Here is a 17,147-nt window from a genome sequence, read left to right as displayed (position 1 = left end):
TCCAGCATCGGTAACGGGAGCGAACCTTTTGAAATAACTGTGTGTGGTGGATGTGGAGCACTTCTGAAAACCGAGGCCCGTTAAATGTCAGCGAAATTTGGCAGGTGGTACCTCGCTGCCACTGTCGTAGAGTTGGCATGGTGAAAGCACGTATTTATCGAGGCGGGAGTCTGCTCTCTACAGATGTTCAGAGATGACTCAGAAACCACCTAATCTATACATCCCTCCTCTGGTAGCAGGACAAGAAGCAGCGGAAAGGTGGGAGTGGGAAAAGGAAAGCATTGCATAAAGGGCAAATCTCTTTAACGGTAGAGATCTCGTTGTCGTTTCAGTTTGCGTTTGCAAGTCCTGCCTGTGCTGCACCAGGCCCTCCTATGGTCAGGTGTTAAAACCATGTTTAAGACCTGTATATGCAGAAGGGCAGCGGCTGGCTGAGGACAGGTAAGAGCCGGCTCGCCAGGATCTGCCGTTTTCTGTCCACACGTCCAAGGACGGCTTTGCTGTTCTTTGGTGTATGGAGAGAGAACACAGTCGAGGTTGAGCATAAATGATGAGTTTCTGCTATGCGGAAAAGCATCAACATTTCATGGGTAATTACACTTGAGACTGCGGAAATAACTGTTGAGTTAATTGATTTTACAGTTACTTCCTGATATTGGACATGCCAAAATAAGGGCTTTGAAAATCTCAGTGATAAAGGACATTTGCCCACATACATTGAGTAATCAACAATTAGAGTAAAATATGAATATCTACAACCTTTAATTAGAAGAGGAAGGAAAACAGTATTCTTGCCTTACGTATATTAAAACAGTGCATGTATTAAAAGACCACATATATTAAACACTTTGGCAGTTTTTACTTATCAAATATAGAAGTGTCTGGAACTGAAGTAGAACAGTTAGTTTCTCTTCCTCTGACTTCCTTGAAGCTGCAGGTTAATGTGACTTGAAAGGAATTTTTCAATCATGTTTTTCTAAATGTCCCTTTAAAATCCTTCTAAATCACAGATGAGAGGCCGGTCAGCGTAACTCCCAAGGATGGACTGCTCTTCTGTGTGATTTTAAAAAACCTTCATGCTTCATTAATGTAGATGGATGTAACTTCTAAGGTCATAAAATATGATTGCTTTCCCACACTTATGCTTCAGTCAGTTTTATTCACTACAGGAAACAAGAGTAAGGAGCAGCACCAATTGTAAAGTTGCACTTACTCAACTAATTGTATATAGAGTGATCAATATATGAAATCAAATGTTATGTCCACAATGCATTAAGACATTATCAAGCTGCTCTGCTTCTTGGCTGCTTTAATATGCCTCGAGGTATAGCATACCACTTCAGTTATATGTGGTTCAATAGTTTCTTTAAGCTGAGATGTAAACATGCCTTTACAGAAAAGAGCAGACCTAAAGCTAATAGAGCTACATTGAATTCATCTCAAATACGTGTTAAATTTTCTTGACACGATTACCCTTTCCTTTGGAAACTTTAGACTATTCTTAGCTAATAATAATAATAATAATAAAAAGTGTAACCCCCCCCCCCCCAAAAAAAACCAAACCCTCAAACAAACAGTGTCCCTTATACTACACTCCCAACCTTTTACTCTTTGTCCTGGATATTCAGAACAAAGGAGGAAAAATCCCATCAAGTTTTCTTTTAAGCATTGCACACTGGTTTATGCTATCTGCTGTGCGTGAGTTTTTGCCTGTAGCAACAGAAGGGAACAACTAAGATGGCTCTAGCTAAGGTCAGTCCAGCTGGTAGCAGGAGACAAGATCCCTGAGCTCTTTTCCTGCCTCTGGGACTGATTTACTGAACAACCGGTGCTAAATTATTTAACCTATTTGCCACTATTTCCCTGCTTATAAAATGAAGGCATTAAGCTTTACCTACCCAGAGCATCAGTCCGTTTATTGGCTCGTATTGCTGCGGTGCTTTCCAAACTTCGGCGCTGGCAGGAAGGGCGGCCGGTCCCGCAGGCGGGAGCGCAGCGCGCGCGGCAGGGAGGCATCCCCCCGGAGACGTTCCCATCTGGCCTCCAGAAGAGGCAGTTGCTCCCCATTGACTGAGTGAGGGAACTTCAGCAGATACATGGGCAAAGCTCCGAGGGCTTGTAGATGGACAGGGTGCTTTTGGTCAGTGAAACAGCACCAAAGTTGATCTTGACTTCTCACGTTGTTTCTTCATGCGCTTTAGGTGGGTGAACATATTCTTGGACAGTAAACAGAGGACCCTGACCCTAAACAATTTTACAGTAATTCAGCACCTCCAGTAATTAGTCAGACATGGCTTCTTTCATTATTTCTGTCTGTAAGAGCGTGCCTCTAGCTGTTGCTGCACTGTGGGCTAAGCCAGGCTGGCTAATGGTGTACTAAGCTGGTGCCTGACAGGCAGTGCTGGGTGACCCTCCTGACGACTGTCTAATTCCACGTGGCTTCGCTCTTCAGCGTGTGGTTAAGACCAGTTCTTTTCTGAAATATGATTTAGTCATCATTAGTTCTTTGACGTTCTATGTTAATGTGTGCTGCTGAAGTATGGCTTCAGCATATTTATTCATCTCTCAGTCGTCTTGATCATGATATGCACTTGGAGTTGTACTTCCAAGTACCAGCAACAGAACCGGTGTGTAATTGCACATCAGCTACCCAGGGTAGTTACATTACCCGTTTAGAAACAGCTGTGGCTATTTTCAGCTTAGGATCTTAATGTTTCAGCATGAGGTTTCATGCTTAGCCCTCCCCTACGTGCATGTCACTGGCAATACTCTAAGCTGCCGTATTTCGCAGCAAGGAGACCAGCAGCGAGCAAGTACCTGCTCCGGCAGCGCTCTGCTTTCTGAGCCAGTGACCGCTGCAGGGGCGAAGGCGAAGTGCTCAGACAGCACAAGAATAATGTCTCCTTTTGTAGACAGCAACTTTCCTGCTCGGGCTCTTTCCAGCCCCTTTTCAGCGTTCACGTGGACTTGGCTCGTAACCTCCGAGGGTGGAGCGACTGCTGCTGTGGCTTCATCCAAGCCACTGGTGAAACTTCAGTAAGGTTCAACAGGGTATAAATGCACCCACTGTGTTTTGGTTCAAGATCTAAATTCGCGGAGGGAACTAAGGTGCTGTCACGTCTGCATGGTTTCTGGGTCCAGAAGAGGCAAGAGGGCACAGCTCCATAGGCCTAAGGTCTGTGCTACTTATATCAGTTTCAGGATTGCAGCCAATGTGGTTTTGCTCCCCAGAGCTTAATTTTTTGTTAATTGACCAAATTTGTATAGATCTCTAGAGGAAGAGTAAAATCTGTTGTTGTTGCAGTAAAACTTCATTATAGACTTGATGTTACGTTTCATAAGGAATCGGTTTGTGAAGCATATGTTACTGCTCTGTTGGAGAAGGTGGAGAGTAAAACTGCAGAGAAGCAGTTGAGTTTTCGAGATCAGACATAACTGATGAGTTGCTGGAAAATTGCCGTGGGCTGTAATTAAAGGGATGCTGTCAAAGGCATAGCGGACATAAAAACGTACCTTCTTCAACCACTGTCTCCTGTGGTGAGTCCATCTTAATTTTCAACATGTTTGATTGTGAATTGAATTTTGAGAGGGAGAAGGGCATGTCTTGTTTTAGCAAGACCTTGCTGTATCTCCAGGCTTTTCTGTGGGCATTCCAGGCTGTGCTGGCGTGGGAGGAAGGGGCCAGTTCCTGGGCACGTTGTGCTGTCTCCTAACCCCCCCCCCCCGGTCTGCTCTGGGGAACGTGCTGACAACAAGAGAGGGCAGGCTGGGTAGCTGCTCGCCACGTTTTCCACTTGCTGTGTTGGACGCAAGCAACCAAGCGGGCTGTACTGCGGGGGTCACCTGGAACCAGGACTGGAGTTTCCACTAGGGATAGACGCGCAGCCCAGCTTGCCTGGTGGGTAGAGGTAACATAGAGGCCTCTAAGATGGATTTCCTTGGCAGATACCAGAAGATTTCTGTGCAAGGAACACTTGAATTCTCCTCCACTTTGGTAGTTTTAAAGCTTCAGAAATGTAAGGAAACTTGGACGCTGTCTTGTCCTGGGCACCAGTTTTCCCAATGGGGAGAGGTGTCAGCTACGCCGAACGGAAAGCAGTGCTCCTAAGGACACGCGCTGGCTTTAAGGGAGCTTCTGTATTGCTGTGATTGTAGCTTAGACAGATGCATTGGCTTTAAACTAGCTAGCCGCGGCACTGCTAGCAGTTCAGCTGCAGCAGTCGAGAGCTCAGGGCGGTTACAAAATCCTTCTGAGCAGCTGAGAGGAGCAGCAGAGCTTTTAGCAAGCGCTCCATCCTGCAGCTGTATGTTCAGGCAGCAGCAGTGCTACTGCTAGCCAAAACTAATTTAAAGCTGTGTTAGAGCTGCCACAGATTGTACTCACAGGAGCGGCTGCAAGATAGATGCATCTTGTAGCTCTCTATCTGCCCGGCCAGGCTGGGCCAGGTCTTGAATAATGACCTAATCGCTGCACTTTGATGGGCCGGGTGGTCTCTTTCCAGGTAATGGCGATAGGTAACAGCAGCAATAAGAAGACAGCTATAGGGTTTATTTTTCTTTTTTTTTTCTTTCTAAACTAGCATTTCATTTGGTGCAAGTGTTAATATTGACAAGCATATTTTATAGTTTGCAAATGCACATTAAGCTGAGACGGTGCATTGGTTTTTAATGTTTAATGCACATAGTTTAGATGGCATGCATTAATCATATTCCTATTGCCTTTGTTATCTTAATGGAAGAAATAAGCTCTTTTTAAAAAAGAAAAAGGGTTAGACTTTTTTTTAAGATGCATTTTATATCAGCAGCTAATGAAGAGGAAATAATGATGACTCTGCACTGTAATATATATTAGAACACTAATTAGACTATAGCAGAAGTGCTTACGGATGTCTTTTAAACACCTGCTTGGTAATTTTCAAGCCCATGCGTTACTACATTTAACAATGCATGCATGATTAGAAGGCAGAGTTAAGACTGAAATATGAAACCCAGTACACGTCAGCCTGCATTTTTGCCTGTCTTTCAGCTTTCCATACATTTAAGAAAAGGATATTGTAGCTGGTCATTGAACAGCCCTTTTCATTGTTTGGGCTGGTTCTTTGCTTTCTGTTGCCTCTTGCAGATAAAGGAGGAGGAGAGAGATTTGTTTATCTTTGTGACTCGCGTGTGACCACGGAAAGGCATCAAGCTTTCAGGGCAAGAATTCCTGCTTCAGACTATAATTTTGCATATGTATGAGGCCTGAATTTTCTGTATTGCATCTCCAGCATTTGCTCATCATAGATTTAGTTGACTGTGTGTTTTGAGACCATTAAAAGCTGTGCATATAGAAATAACGTTGTCCTTTATTTTTAAAGCTATATTTTAAAATCTCCTTCTTTCGTTGTAATAGGAAACAAAAAATATTTCTACCGTACATCTTATTTGCCTTACATTTTTGTCCATTATGTAAATAACTGAATTATAAACATGGATAACAAATGTGGAGGCCTCAGCATAATAGTTTACAATGAGAATAATAAATAGTCTTAATATAAAAGTGGTTCCCATATTTCTCTGATGGGCCAGTGCTTCATTTGCGGCCTTTGAACTTGCACTGAAAGAACTAGATATTGTCAATAACTTGTTCATAAGAACGTGTATCCCAAGATAGCAATTGCTTGCTTTCCATTTTCTTACACAAAACGTCTCTAAGCTGGTACCGTGTTGCAGGACAGTGATAGTCTTTTAGCATAAGAAAATGTATAGTTATGCTCCCTATGTGCAGCACTGGCATGCACCGTAGGAGAAGCAGCTTTGTGATGGGCTGTGGTTGCCTGAACCGTTTTCAGAACGGAGCCTTTTCTCCAGAAATGCCACATGGGACAACGTGGCTTGCTTAGGCTGGGGCATGCTGGCTGAGGTTTGGATGATCCCTGCCTTTGAAACAGCATGGCAACATATATGCAATTATTTGCAACCTAGGGCTTAATGAATTCTTTATTAATGGCAGAATATCAGCTCCAGATTTGCAGCCTGTTGTGAATGCTTGTGTTGCCCATGTTAGATCCTTCCTTATTGACAGCAACCCCTCAACGATCCTTGAATACTGATTCTCTGCAGTGTTTTACCGCCTTTCTTCTCGCTCTCCTTTTCACAGGCAATCTTTGCTGAGCGTGCTCTTCCCGGGTTGGAAGCTATGGGCTTGGCCGTGCCTGAGAACCTGAGCAGACCCCAGACGAGCATGCTAAAGGTGAGCAACTCTGATTCAAAGCAGGTTTTTTTTTTTTTTAATTATCTTGACCGTGAACATTTTCAACTGATGCACTAAATGCTGGGATAGTTACTCATTTAAATGCAGTATGACCTCATTTCTCATGAAGTGAGACATTTAAAGTAATATGGAATATGCCCATTTTAAAGGTATGTCAGAGACTTTTTTCCCTCTATTTTGAAATTTTTTGTACTATCTGCAATTTTATATGACCACTTTTCAGGTGGGTTTTGTGAGCAACGAATGCTTCCATCCTGTACGTAGAAGCCTTTTTGACTTACGCACAAGGATGCTGCTGCTTTATATAATTTTTGTTTAGTACCCTGAAGATAGCAGTGAAGTTGGAGTAACAAGCACTGAGAGGATGTAGCTGAAAAGGAGAAGAGTGTCAGGGAAGTCGAGCTGTACCCATTAGTAGTACTTTGTGTTTGTCTCTTTGAGTGCCAGAATGGCAAGATTTATGGTCTGCCTTGAGGAGTTTACAGCCCAAGTACCAGACGAGAGGTAGGAGGTGAATGCAAAAACACAAACTGAAGGTGCTGTTGAAGAGAAAGAGGGAGAAGGGGGATCTTGTTCCTCCTCCTCCCTCTCGTTCTCCACGCTAACTGGTGTAGATGGGGCCCCAGGGCTCCCGGGCGGTGGTAGAGCGGGTCGCCGCAGGCAGCCAGGTTGGGTAGGAGCATCGTACGGGTGCTTGCCAGGTTTGGAGGAGCTACAGGGCAGGGAGCGGTCGCCGGTGCTGGGCGACAGAGCCGGCCTCTGAGGCGGCCCAGCGGAGCCCGCCGTACCAGTAGTACCACTGACGCTTGCCCCTGGGGCTGCAGTACTGGGGGAAAGTGCCTTGGGGAGGAGCTGTACAGGCAGAAAGAAACAGTGGCTGTTTTCTCAGAAAACTCCAAGTTTTATACCCCAAGTATAAGACCAGGGACTGGCCTAGAAACAGACAAAAAAGCAGCAGACAAAAAAACAGGAATCTGAAGCCCAACTTGTGACTCTAAAACCTCTGCTCAACCTTCTCCTAAACTGAATGTGCCTGAACAGCTTAGGAAGCAAAGGGGGTTGAGTTTAAATTTCCTGGGGTGTCTCAGAGCTGCAGCTGTGACCCTGCCGTGGGCTGTCTGTAGGCAGAGCCTAGTTTGCATGTTCATCTGGTGTAGGAGTCAGGGCACCTTCTCTCTGAACCCAGGGTTTCGGAGCTGGCAGTTCAGGTCGCTGCGGGCAGGGTGGGGGCAAAGGGGGTCTCTCATCCACGGTGCTTCAAAAAGATCAGAGACGCTGGCTTAAATCCCTTTGGGCAGGGGAGGGAGCTGAACCGGCACCTCGCGCTTCCTAGGGACTGCTCCAATTCACTGGGAAAGCAGCCGCACGCAGCAGCCTCTCTGAGCTCAACGCAAAGCATGAGCTGTGCTTGCTTCCCTGCAAAATGGGTGGGCAGGGAGGGCCTCTACAAAGTCCTCTGGGCTCTAGATCTCAAGTAGGCTGAAAAGGTTCCTTGTCATACTCATTTTTTGGTGCTGGGAATCTCTGCTGCACTCCTAGGCTCAGTACCTGGGCTTTTTTAGATTCCCCTGTGAGGCTGCTCACTCTCAGGTCATGCTTTAGTCACCTTTTTCATAAAAACAAGCATTATGGACTAATGGATAATCATGAGCGTTGGCTGCAGTTGTCCGGGACGGGGGAATCTACTGGGAAACCTCCGACAGCTTCAAATTACGACATCAGTCTCATCTTTGCAACAAAACCTTTACCAGATGGGTCTAAATTAAAGCAGGGCCTTTCCCATTTCTTCATAGAGGATAGCTAATTAACTGCCGGATGGATAGCTCTGTCCCTGCTGAGCAGAAGTAGGTGTCTGATACTGAAGTATTTATGTGTTTGGTTCCAGTGCATCAGTAAGGAGAGATGATGAAGTCGTTAGAATAAATATCAATACGCGTATTGAACTTTCCATTATTCTGTATTAGCAGAGCTGGCCAGAAAGAGAACAGTTCTTGAGAAACGTGTTGTGAAAAAACGTCTCTTTTATTTCTTTTTTATTATTGTTCTGCCATGACCAACTCTAGGTCAGTTTGTGTTGTTTCTCATCAATCCTACAAGTAGAGTTCTGCCAAAATCCGTGGTCACAGCTGAGGAGCGCACGTAGCAACGCAGAGGAGGCTGAAATAAAGCTGTGTCTCTTCTTGCTTTCCAAGTGCTGCCTGCATCAGTTTGATTATTTCTGGCAGTCATTTCCCAGGCAATAGCCAGGTTTGTCACCTGACGCTTGAACCTTTGCTCGTTTAACAGGGCTCCTCACGATCCTCAGTTTGCTGTCTGCAGAAGGGCTCGCCCCGGGCTGTGTTGGGGTACTTAATTCACTTTTCGTCTTGTGCGTGAAAACGGCTCCAAGAGATTCTCCTCCTGCGGCAAGAGATCTGGAAAGGTCTGAAAGTTTTCAGGTAGGTGCGATACAAACTGTGCTGATGCCAGTCTTGTCTCTTTTCTGTTACATTAGCTATAAAACACCACTTCTCCTCTCCTCCCCTAATCAAATTAGAAACGGCCTATTTCTGTACGCTTCCCACAAGCGAATCTGCGTGGCAGAAAGAAAGAGTTCTAGCTTATCTTGGGTTATGGAAACTTTTTTGTGCTTCTAGAATAAAAGATTTTTTTCCCTTTGTCCAACTTTCTTGTAGTCAGTGAAACCTTCGCAGAGAGTCAGAAGTTGTTCACGGAGGTCACTGATGGCATTGGTCCTAAGGAAGAACCGGAGAGAGAGGCGAGACCTCAGAAGGTCTCACCCATATAAGCCGCTCATTTAGAACTGAAAGTAATTTACCTGCTGGATCATGTTACTGATAGAAATGTTCATGCTTGTGGTGGTAATAGCAACAGTATGGTTTCTGACACGTTTTTACGGGTGGGCAGCAGAAAACAGTTAATCAGTAATTCTGAGTATGTGATTTGAAACTGTTTAGAGAAGTGGATGGCTGGGAGCTAGGACAATACTGGTATATGAAATGTGATACATGCTTTTTGCTCAAGGATTTTCCTCCTTGCTATGTGCCCCTCAATAGAGACTCAGCAGTGAAGGTCATAAGAGGGACTGGAGTTTTGGCCCATGCATCTGCTCACTGAAACTCGGTCATCTCATATCGAGGACAACAAACCAGCACCAGTCTGCAAGAGCACGTATGTAAATAAACCATTAAAATCTGAGGTTTTCCTTAGCAACTTTTATTGAAGAAATTGTATAAAGACGAAGCTAGAACATTAATGCTTTACTGCAGGAACAGCCAAACTTAATTTGTCAGTCCCAGAAATGGCACTTGGCAGCGCTGCGTCGGGGTCACGAGCTGCTGTGAAGGAGTTTTGCAGTATTAACACTGTATTCGCCGTAGTGCGCAAAGCACGTGGCGTCTAAGTGCAAACTAAATGAAGTCAGTGTGGCCGTTGCTGCCTGCCCGCGCTCTCAAGTGCAAGACCAGCGTCCAAACGCTGCTGCTCGGACCTCGTCCCTTGGCTCTCCCAGGCCGCACAAGTCACATTAAAGGTGACAGCAGTAAACCTTACAGCAATTTCCAAAATAGTCATGCGCCATATTTCAGATTTAGCTTTCTCCTTTCTCATAAAAAGAAACTGTTAATTCCTCTGTCCTCAATTTGCATAGGATAAATCATTCCGTGACAGGTGAAATCCTTGCTTTCCCATCTGCTCTTTTCTTTGCTTCATCTTGTGTGATTAAAAGGGATTTACGTAAATGGTGGTAGCTCATATCGTTGCGGGTCTGCAGTGGGTTCCTTTGTGTAGCCTCGCGGGCCTCGGAGCCGATGGCATCTACTAAAGGAGAAGGGTGTCTCGCTGAGTCTTCTTAAGCATTTTCTTTGCTTGGAATGGCTCAGGACGAAATGTGAAAATAGTGTGTGCCGTGTCTGCATAGCGTTACAAAACACAACTGGTACTGGAGAGCCTTCTCTTCCGGCACGGTCTTTCTGACAGTGCCCTTCGCTCACAGACGCCCGAGCCCTTCGGCTGCCGCGGGTCCGAGCGCCCAGGGCCGCCCCGCGCGCTGCGGGAGGCTGGCGCAGGAGGCAGCGCGCGCTGGCTGCGCAGCGGGGGCTGCTGCTTTCCCCCCATGCTTTAACCGGCAGGGAAAACAAGCAAAGGCGTTTTGTTCAGCCCCGCCAGTCAGTCTCTTCCTTATCTGTCGTGATCCCTTTTAAGTGTAATTGTGAATGGTGTCAACAGAGAAAAGGAACAATTTGAATGAGTCTGGCTATAGCTGAGTTTCTTAACCGAATGATGTTGCAGGGCGGATTTCTTGTCTTGAAATGTTCATTATGCTTCTGTGGAAGTATGCCAAGAGCAGGAGCAGCTCAGGTGGGGGAGGAAGCAGCAAGAGATCAGGCAGAAGCTGCAGTATCCAGCATATTTTATTCATTAACCTTTTATGCGAAAAAGGCATTTTGGAATAGTCTGGCACATTTTGCCTAAAAGCACTGGAATGGGTCTTGAATTTCGTATATTGTAGTGGCAGTGTTCATGTGACTGAACGAGCGTATGTGGGACCTTGGCGTGAGAGGGGTTAGGCTGCTGGGCTCAAGCGCTGAAGTCAGCTTTGCAGCGGGCTAAACTGTGCTGCTTTCTGTGCAAACCGCAGGTCGTTTGCGAGGAGACCGGAAGGGGTCGGTGTGCGTTGAGGGGCCGATGGTGCTCCCCTGCGCGCCGATCCGACCCCGCGCATCTCCGCTGTAGTCGCTACGTCGCGGCCGCGCGGCCCTGGAGCTCCCTGCAGGGCAGACGTCCCGCTTTGCTCCGGGTTAGTCCGGGCCGTGCAGGGGGCGGCAGCCTGAGGGAAAGGGCTCTACCCCAGGCTCGCTGCCTCTTCATTTTAGGGCTTTACCACGCTGGAGCCTCTGATGCCAACTTGTCAAGTATGGCTGTGCGTGCCCGTCTTTGAACAGGCTGCGATGCCGATGTGACTACGTTGTCTTCCAGGAACTGTTTTATAAAATACTTTCAATGATACCGAATAATTCTGTGTTAAAACCTGGCCCAAATTCCAAACCAGATAAAGTTCTTTAGGTGCGATGGTCAACCTTAGGTATAGTCATGAGTAGGAAATGCTCTGAAATTGTGCTTAGGTTCCTAGATGATTATGCATTTTAACAAGCAGTCTGGCAGTGTAAATGAAAGAGAAAGGACACGCTGCACAGTTGGTAAATTAGAAGGATTTCTTGAGAAAATTAAGATTTTAGTAGAACTGTTTTTATGCTCTCAGATTTTAGTGGCTAGAGTTTTAGCTAATTGCTTTGGGCTGCAATGGGAGGGGAAGAGAGTGATCTTTCCAAAAGAAAATCTCATTACAACCTCAAACCCCCCCAAGAAGTTTGGTTCTTGGCTTCATAGATTTCAGTTTTTCACCAAAGGTAACGGAGACTTACAATGTGGACCAAGGCACCACTAATGATGGCAGGAAAAGATGCAAATATCCTTCGTTTGCTGAGTGTAGGTTTGAAAATGATTATGCAGAAGATATAATAGATGTTTTTTATTTGTCAGTATTTTGGGCAGAGAGAACAATAGCAAAAAGTCTATCTGAACTCATGCTTCTGTACCAGTGACTGGAAATACTGACATGATTTCCCATCTGGAGAAAATGCTTCTGTGGGATTTATAGCCCTGCTCTCATATAGATGTTTGCATGGATGTTTATGAGCTCAGCTGCTACTATCTCTTTGAAGGAAGAGGGCATATATTTTGAAAACAAACGGATGACAGATGTGAAGGCTAGAAAGCACCACCGTGAGCCCCTGCTTGGAGCGTCTTCCTGAAGCCTTCCCACGTTTGCCGTTACGGGGACGCTCCTCAACGTTGCTGGCGTTCCCAGCAGCTCCGCACAGCCTCCTCAGCATGTATGTCCAGAGCTATGGGGGACATGTTATTTCTGCTTCTCACATGAGGGTGTTTGTGTCAGCCTGCTTCATTTAGAACAAACAGGGTGGAGAGAGCTTTTGAGGGAATTGGGGGTTCCCCTGATGCCTTTGACCAAGCTGCTTCGTGCTTGGGCAGAGGAGGAGGAGGAGGAGGATGTCTGAGGCTGGGGGAAAAGAGGAAGGGCAACTGCAGGTGCCGGAAGTAACTGGAAAGCCGTAGGAGACACTTGGAGTCAACATGCAGCTATTAAAGAGAAAAAATAGAATTAGATGAGAACCATGGGGGGAAAGCTATGTTTCTTCTGAACCACTGGTAACAAAGAGTTCAGACCATGGTTAAAAATAAATACATAAATAAATTAAGCTGCAGAAAGACCTGCCCAGCATCATCACTGTCATGCAGCTGAACCACTGCCCTCCGCTCTCCCGCCTGCCTGGTCACCGCTGCACCGGCCCCTCCGACAGGGCCCTGTGTGTGTGTGTGTGTGGGGGGGGGGGGGTGATCCTATGGAAAACTTCTGATGACTCTTTTGGAAACAAGTCACAAGTAAAACTTGGTTGTGCTTTTTCTGCCCTGGCTCTTTTCTTGTTTAGAGGGGGCGATTATTCAGAGTCGGCTGAGACTGGTGTAAGGATTTCATTAGCCTTGGATCAGGCCCCAGCAGTGGATATTCTGGTTGCTTGAAAATAAATAATTAACGGTGCTTTATTTTTCACGTTTCCAGGGCAACGCAGAACCCAGAAAGATCGTTTTTTATTATATGAGCAGAAGCTTTTGGCTGCTCGGGAATTCTCCTCTCTGTTGCATGTGAAACTGCTGCAAAGGTACCAAAGCCGTATTTTCTATGGTTATAGTCAATTTACCTCCTATATCCAAAAAGTAATGACAATCAGATGCAGCTGATGAAATAATCTGTTCTCGCTGCAGAAGAGCTCATTCAATCAGCTGAGAGCTCTAGTGTTTGAATAGATAATTAGTGTTGTGACAAGTGTAACTTTAAATGCCTCAGTTTGGTGGCAATGTTAGGAAGTCTGACAAAAATTAAATTATTTGTCTTCTTTAACCGTGGCTCTTTTTCGATTGCTAGTGAGACAGGTTCTTGTTAAACATATGCCCTTTTTGATAGACTTCGTTCCAGGTCCTCAGTTGGGAAAATTATTTATGTTTGTATCATAAAGGGTATGAAAGACAGGGCTTTCCCTTTTTTTCTCCCTCATTTCTTTTTATGTCCGTAGCTGATGTAACAGGCCATCGCTTGTGTTCCAGCATGAAGCGGAAAGAGCCCCCAAAACGAAGTCACCAAGGATAGTAACGCTGAGGAATGCCTCTCTCGCCTCGCCAGAACGGGGCTTGTACACAGAACTGCAGCAATTTCTGGCGGTTGAGCTGCAAAGCTGCCAGGTCGGCGTGCCTAAAAATAAGCTCTTTGGGCTGCTTTGAAGTTCCTGCCTCCGCGCGCGGGCTGTGGCTCCGCTCTGCGCTCCCGAGACGGGTAGGCAGCAAGCAGGCCCCGAGGGGGAGGGCAGGGAGTCCCTCCGGGGCACAGCTGCCACCGGCGCGGGCATCCAAAGGAGGCAGGAAAGGAGCCCTCTTTGCCTTTTTATTAATAACCAGATAGTTCAGAAGCTGGTTTTAGGTCTCACCTTGGACCACAGGAATTTAAACCCTCCTCTTCTGCTGCCAGAGGCCTCTCTAGCCAGCAGGCTGTTATCCTCGGCGTGGGCTGTGGCTCGGTCCCTTCTGCGCTTGGAGCTGTGGCATTTTGCCCGAGGAGTGCAGGATTTGCCAGGCGGGGGGGGATCAGGCAGGCAGGAATGAGCCTGATTCTTTTAACGGGGCTCTTTCCTGACGGACAGTTCTGGGAATCTCTCCCCTGTCCCAGGAATTGCTTTGCATTTAAATTATCATGGGCTGAATTAACAAATATCTTGGAGTTGCAACCTTTCTCTGGGATAGGGATGCTTTTGGTTCTTCCTTTTTCAGTATTTGCCAATGCCTTGATGTTCTTCTACCCAAAAGGGAATTAATCACTGAGACAGCGTGAAGAGCACAGCACAGAAAGCAGGCATAGTCCAAATCTCAAGGGACTAATTATGCTCTTAAATGGTAAGAAAATCATCGCAGGTACGTTGGAAAAAAGGTGTCTTAGTAGCGCTACCTAGGATTACTGGCATATCTCCAAAATTTGTCCGTTAAAAAAAGGGAGACTTTCAGAGATGCTCGTTTACCTCAAAAAGATCAACAAGGAGCCCAAGAAAAGAAATTTGATACAAAATGGGTTTCCAAGTTTTCTTGACCCTTAGAGATGGAAAAAAGGAAGGAAAGATGCATGTGGAGGTATTGGATATTTTAATACTAAAACACTTTCATGCACAAACTGGAAAGTCTCAAAATAGAAAGAATCCAAAACCAAACCAGTGAGAAGAGCATGGTTTGGATTATGAAAAGTGCCGTGGCAGATGTTGTAACATGGCAGTGTGCAAGAGAAAGTACATGCCAGCTAGTTAAAGCTGATGAAGAAAGCCCATAAAAGAAAAGGCTATTAAGAGGAAAGGAGGGAGTATTTGTTTGAATGTATTTATAGAAATAGCAAACTCTTGGGGAGTGGAAATTTTCCAGGTACGTAATACAACACAGGACCAGAGTCAGAGGACAGGCAATACAGAAACACTGTTGAAAGGAGAAAAATTGAAATTAGATTCAAAATCTAATTGGTGACAAGCTAGGGTTATTCTAGGCCTCCAACAGTCTGAATGTGCAGAAAGCATACGCAAACACACACACACTTTCTCCTAAGATACCTCCTGGAGATGCCTTGACTTGTTCCTCTGGCAAAGCTGAGATCATGCCCGCCAGTCTGGTCATGCCTGCTACACTGGCTGTGGACATCATTTAAAAAAAGTGCTGTGGCAAAGCACTTCCCTGCTGAGTCAGCAGTACAGGAGCCAGGCGGCTGCCACGGAGGCCGCAGGTTCACCCCGGAAAGGATGCCTCCTCTGGGAGGCTTGCCAGGGTAGTGTCTGTATCCCCAGGCCTTCCCAGCAGCTTTCTGAAGGTGTACTAGTGGCCGGTCCCACTGAAATTAATGACCTCCATATCCAAATGCCTCAGTCAGCTTCGGGAAAGGCTTCCAAGGCAAGGGTGAGGCTAACAGCGTTTCTGAGAGGCGAAAGGCTCTGTCCCGGAACCCAGCTTGGGTGCAGGGAGCTGCCAGTCTCCACTTGATAAGGTTGTTGAAATACGAGTAAGTGCGGGGGAAGACAACTGTCTAGACCTTCTTTATAGCTATATAGCCTGCGTCCCAATGAGACCCAAGTTGTGTGCATGGCAGGAAAGCAAATATGAACTGTAAAAAGCTCTCGCAGAAGAACTCTCTTCTGAGAGGGGAAAACTGATAGCTAGAGCAATATAGTTCAGTGGTGTACCGTCTTTCTTTTTTTTTCTTCTCATTTTACAGTTTCCAGTGTATATGTATGAGATTTAAAGAAAAGTAGTGTCTCTTTTTATCAAGCAGTCTTGCTAAAACAATAACGTACATTCAGTTATATATCTGCTAAACATATCCTTTTTTATTGCTTTTCAGAAGTTCAAAGCATTAGCATAAAACAATTGAGGAGGTTGTTTTTTCCTGAGAGAGAGAGAGTGCCTGTTTACAAACTCATTTTATTTCTGCAGTATCCCATTGTTATTTATTTCAGACAGAAAGCTGTCATATTAACACTCTCCCTCATGCCGGACAGCTTGCTTTATTGCCTGTTATTAAGAGATAACATATACAGCCTGACAGGCACTGCCCACTTCTGCATTCCACCAGTGAAAGGCAAATTAAGTAGAAAATGGAGATCTCCAATATTTCTTTGGGCTAAAGTGATAGCAGTTTTTAACTTATTTTGTATTCATAAAGGATCCTACGTGTTCACAGCATATCCAACAGAGTAAACGGTCCAAAGAAAGTTTTTTGTTTGTTTGTTTTTAAAAAAATTCTTAGAGAGGAGCTAAACCTCACATGTTCAGACTTGAGAATCCTAACAATCAAGTCCCAATATAAATGAATGCAAGGAAAGAATGAAAATACATAATACCTGGATGGCACAAGAAACCATTTAGGAAGCCAGTCTTGGCAGAACAGTGGTGCAGGCATGAGGAACCTGAAACCCAAGCCTAAAATAACAACGCCCCACCCCAAACCTTCAAATCCCATACCACAGCACTCATATCACCTACAGTTACTGCTTCCAAAGGAAGTACACTAGACAAACAGTTGCAAACATTTTTTTTTTAAGCTAAGTAAGTCCTAGGTGAGTGAAGCTGGTGGCAGGATTCTTGGGTATTGTCTTTCCATGGCCCAATGATAATTGTCTCAGCTGGCTCTTCCTATAGGCTGAGACAGCATTAGGGCAGTAACCAGCAGGACTTTTACTTCTAGTAAAGTTGCCTATCTATGCCAAAGCCCAGTTTATTACACAGTTTATATGTCAGAAAAGCCAAGGCTACTTTTTTCCTCTTTGGGTCTTAGCTTTAGCCTCAGCAGCTGATTCTTCCTGGTAGCAGCCAAGAAAAACTAGGGCTTGAGGCAGTGGAGTGCACTATTACGCAGAATGGCCTAGACAAGGATTTTAGCTGCGGTAAATCCCCATGTGTGTAAACAGACAGTAGGCTGCACTGCCTACCCTCTCCCCCAAAAGCAGGCTGTCATGACATAGAATGGCTATTTATTAAAAATTAACAAAGCTATAATTGAGACTGAAATAACAGTTACAGTTCCAGACCGCTGAAAATCCTACTGAACTATTGTACTAATTGGTGGGGGAGGAAGGAAGCAGGGGCCTGAACCCCAAGATTTATGTCTTTTTATGACTTGTACAGCTTTGACATGGTCTTACAGCAGCAGAACTACTAAGAGGGAAACCACTCCAGTCCCCTCAAGGGGTACCAGTTGGCAGAAACGTTACAAAGACCATACAGAGACATAGATTTT

At 45.5% G+C, this 17,147-nt stretch overlaps 1 long non-coding RNA gene across 2 annotated transcripts in view; it reads left to right on the top strand.

The window, feature by feature from the left end:
* Window positions 1–17,147, top strand: part of LOC104153257 (uncharacterized) — a 457,768-nt gene that overhangs the window by 427,358 nt on the left and 13,263 nt on the right. The window contains exons 1-8 of one of the 2 annotated variants that reach the window (XR_011144059.1): window positions 3,464–3,537; window positions 6,140–6,232; window positions 8,540–8,691; window positions 9,310–9,424; window positions 11,977–12,147; window positions 12,894–12,993; window positions 13,405–13,570; window positions 14,153–14,275. This is a non-coding gene — a long non-coding RNA (uncharacterized lncRNA). Of the gene's footprint in view, window positions 1–3,463; window positions 3,538–6,139; window positions 6,233–8,539; window positions 8,692–9,309; window positions 9,425–11,976; window positions 12,148–12,893; window positions 12,994–13,404; window positions 13,571–14,152; window positions 14,276–17,147 lie in introns of those variants that run through there. The other variant, XR_011144058.1, reaches the window with a different exon arrangement.

Source organism: Struthio camelus, chromosome 14 (genome assembly GCF_040807025.1).
Source record: "Struthio camelus isolate bStrCam1 chromosome 14, bStrCam1.hap1, whole genome shotgun sequence".
Classification (NCBI taxonomy): Eukaryota; Metazoa; Chordata; class Aves; order Struthioniformes; family Struthionidae; genus Struthio; species Struthio camelus.
The sequence above is the reverse complement of the archived record's forward strand: the minus strand, read 5'-3'. Positions and strand labels throughout refer to the sequence as shown.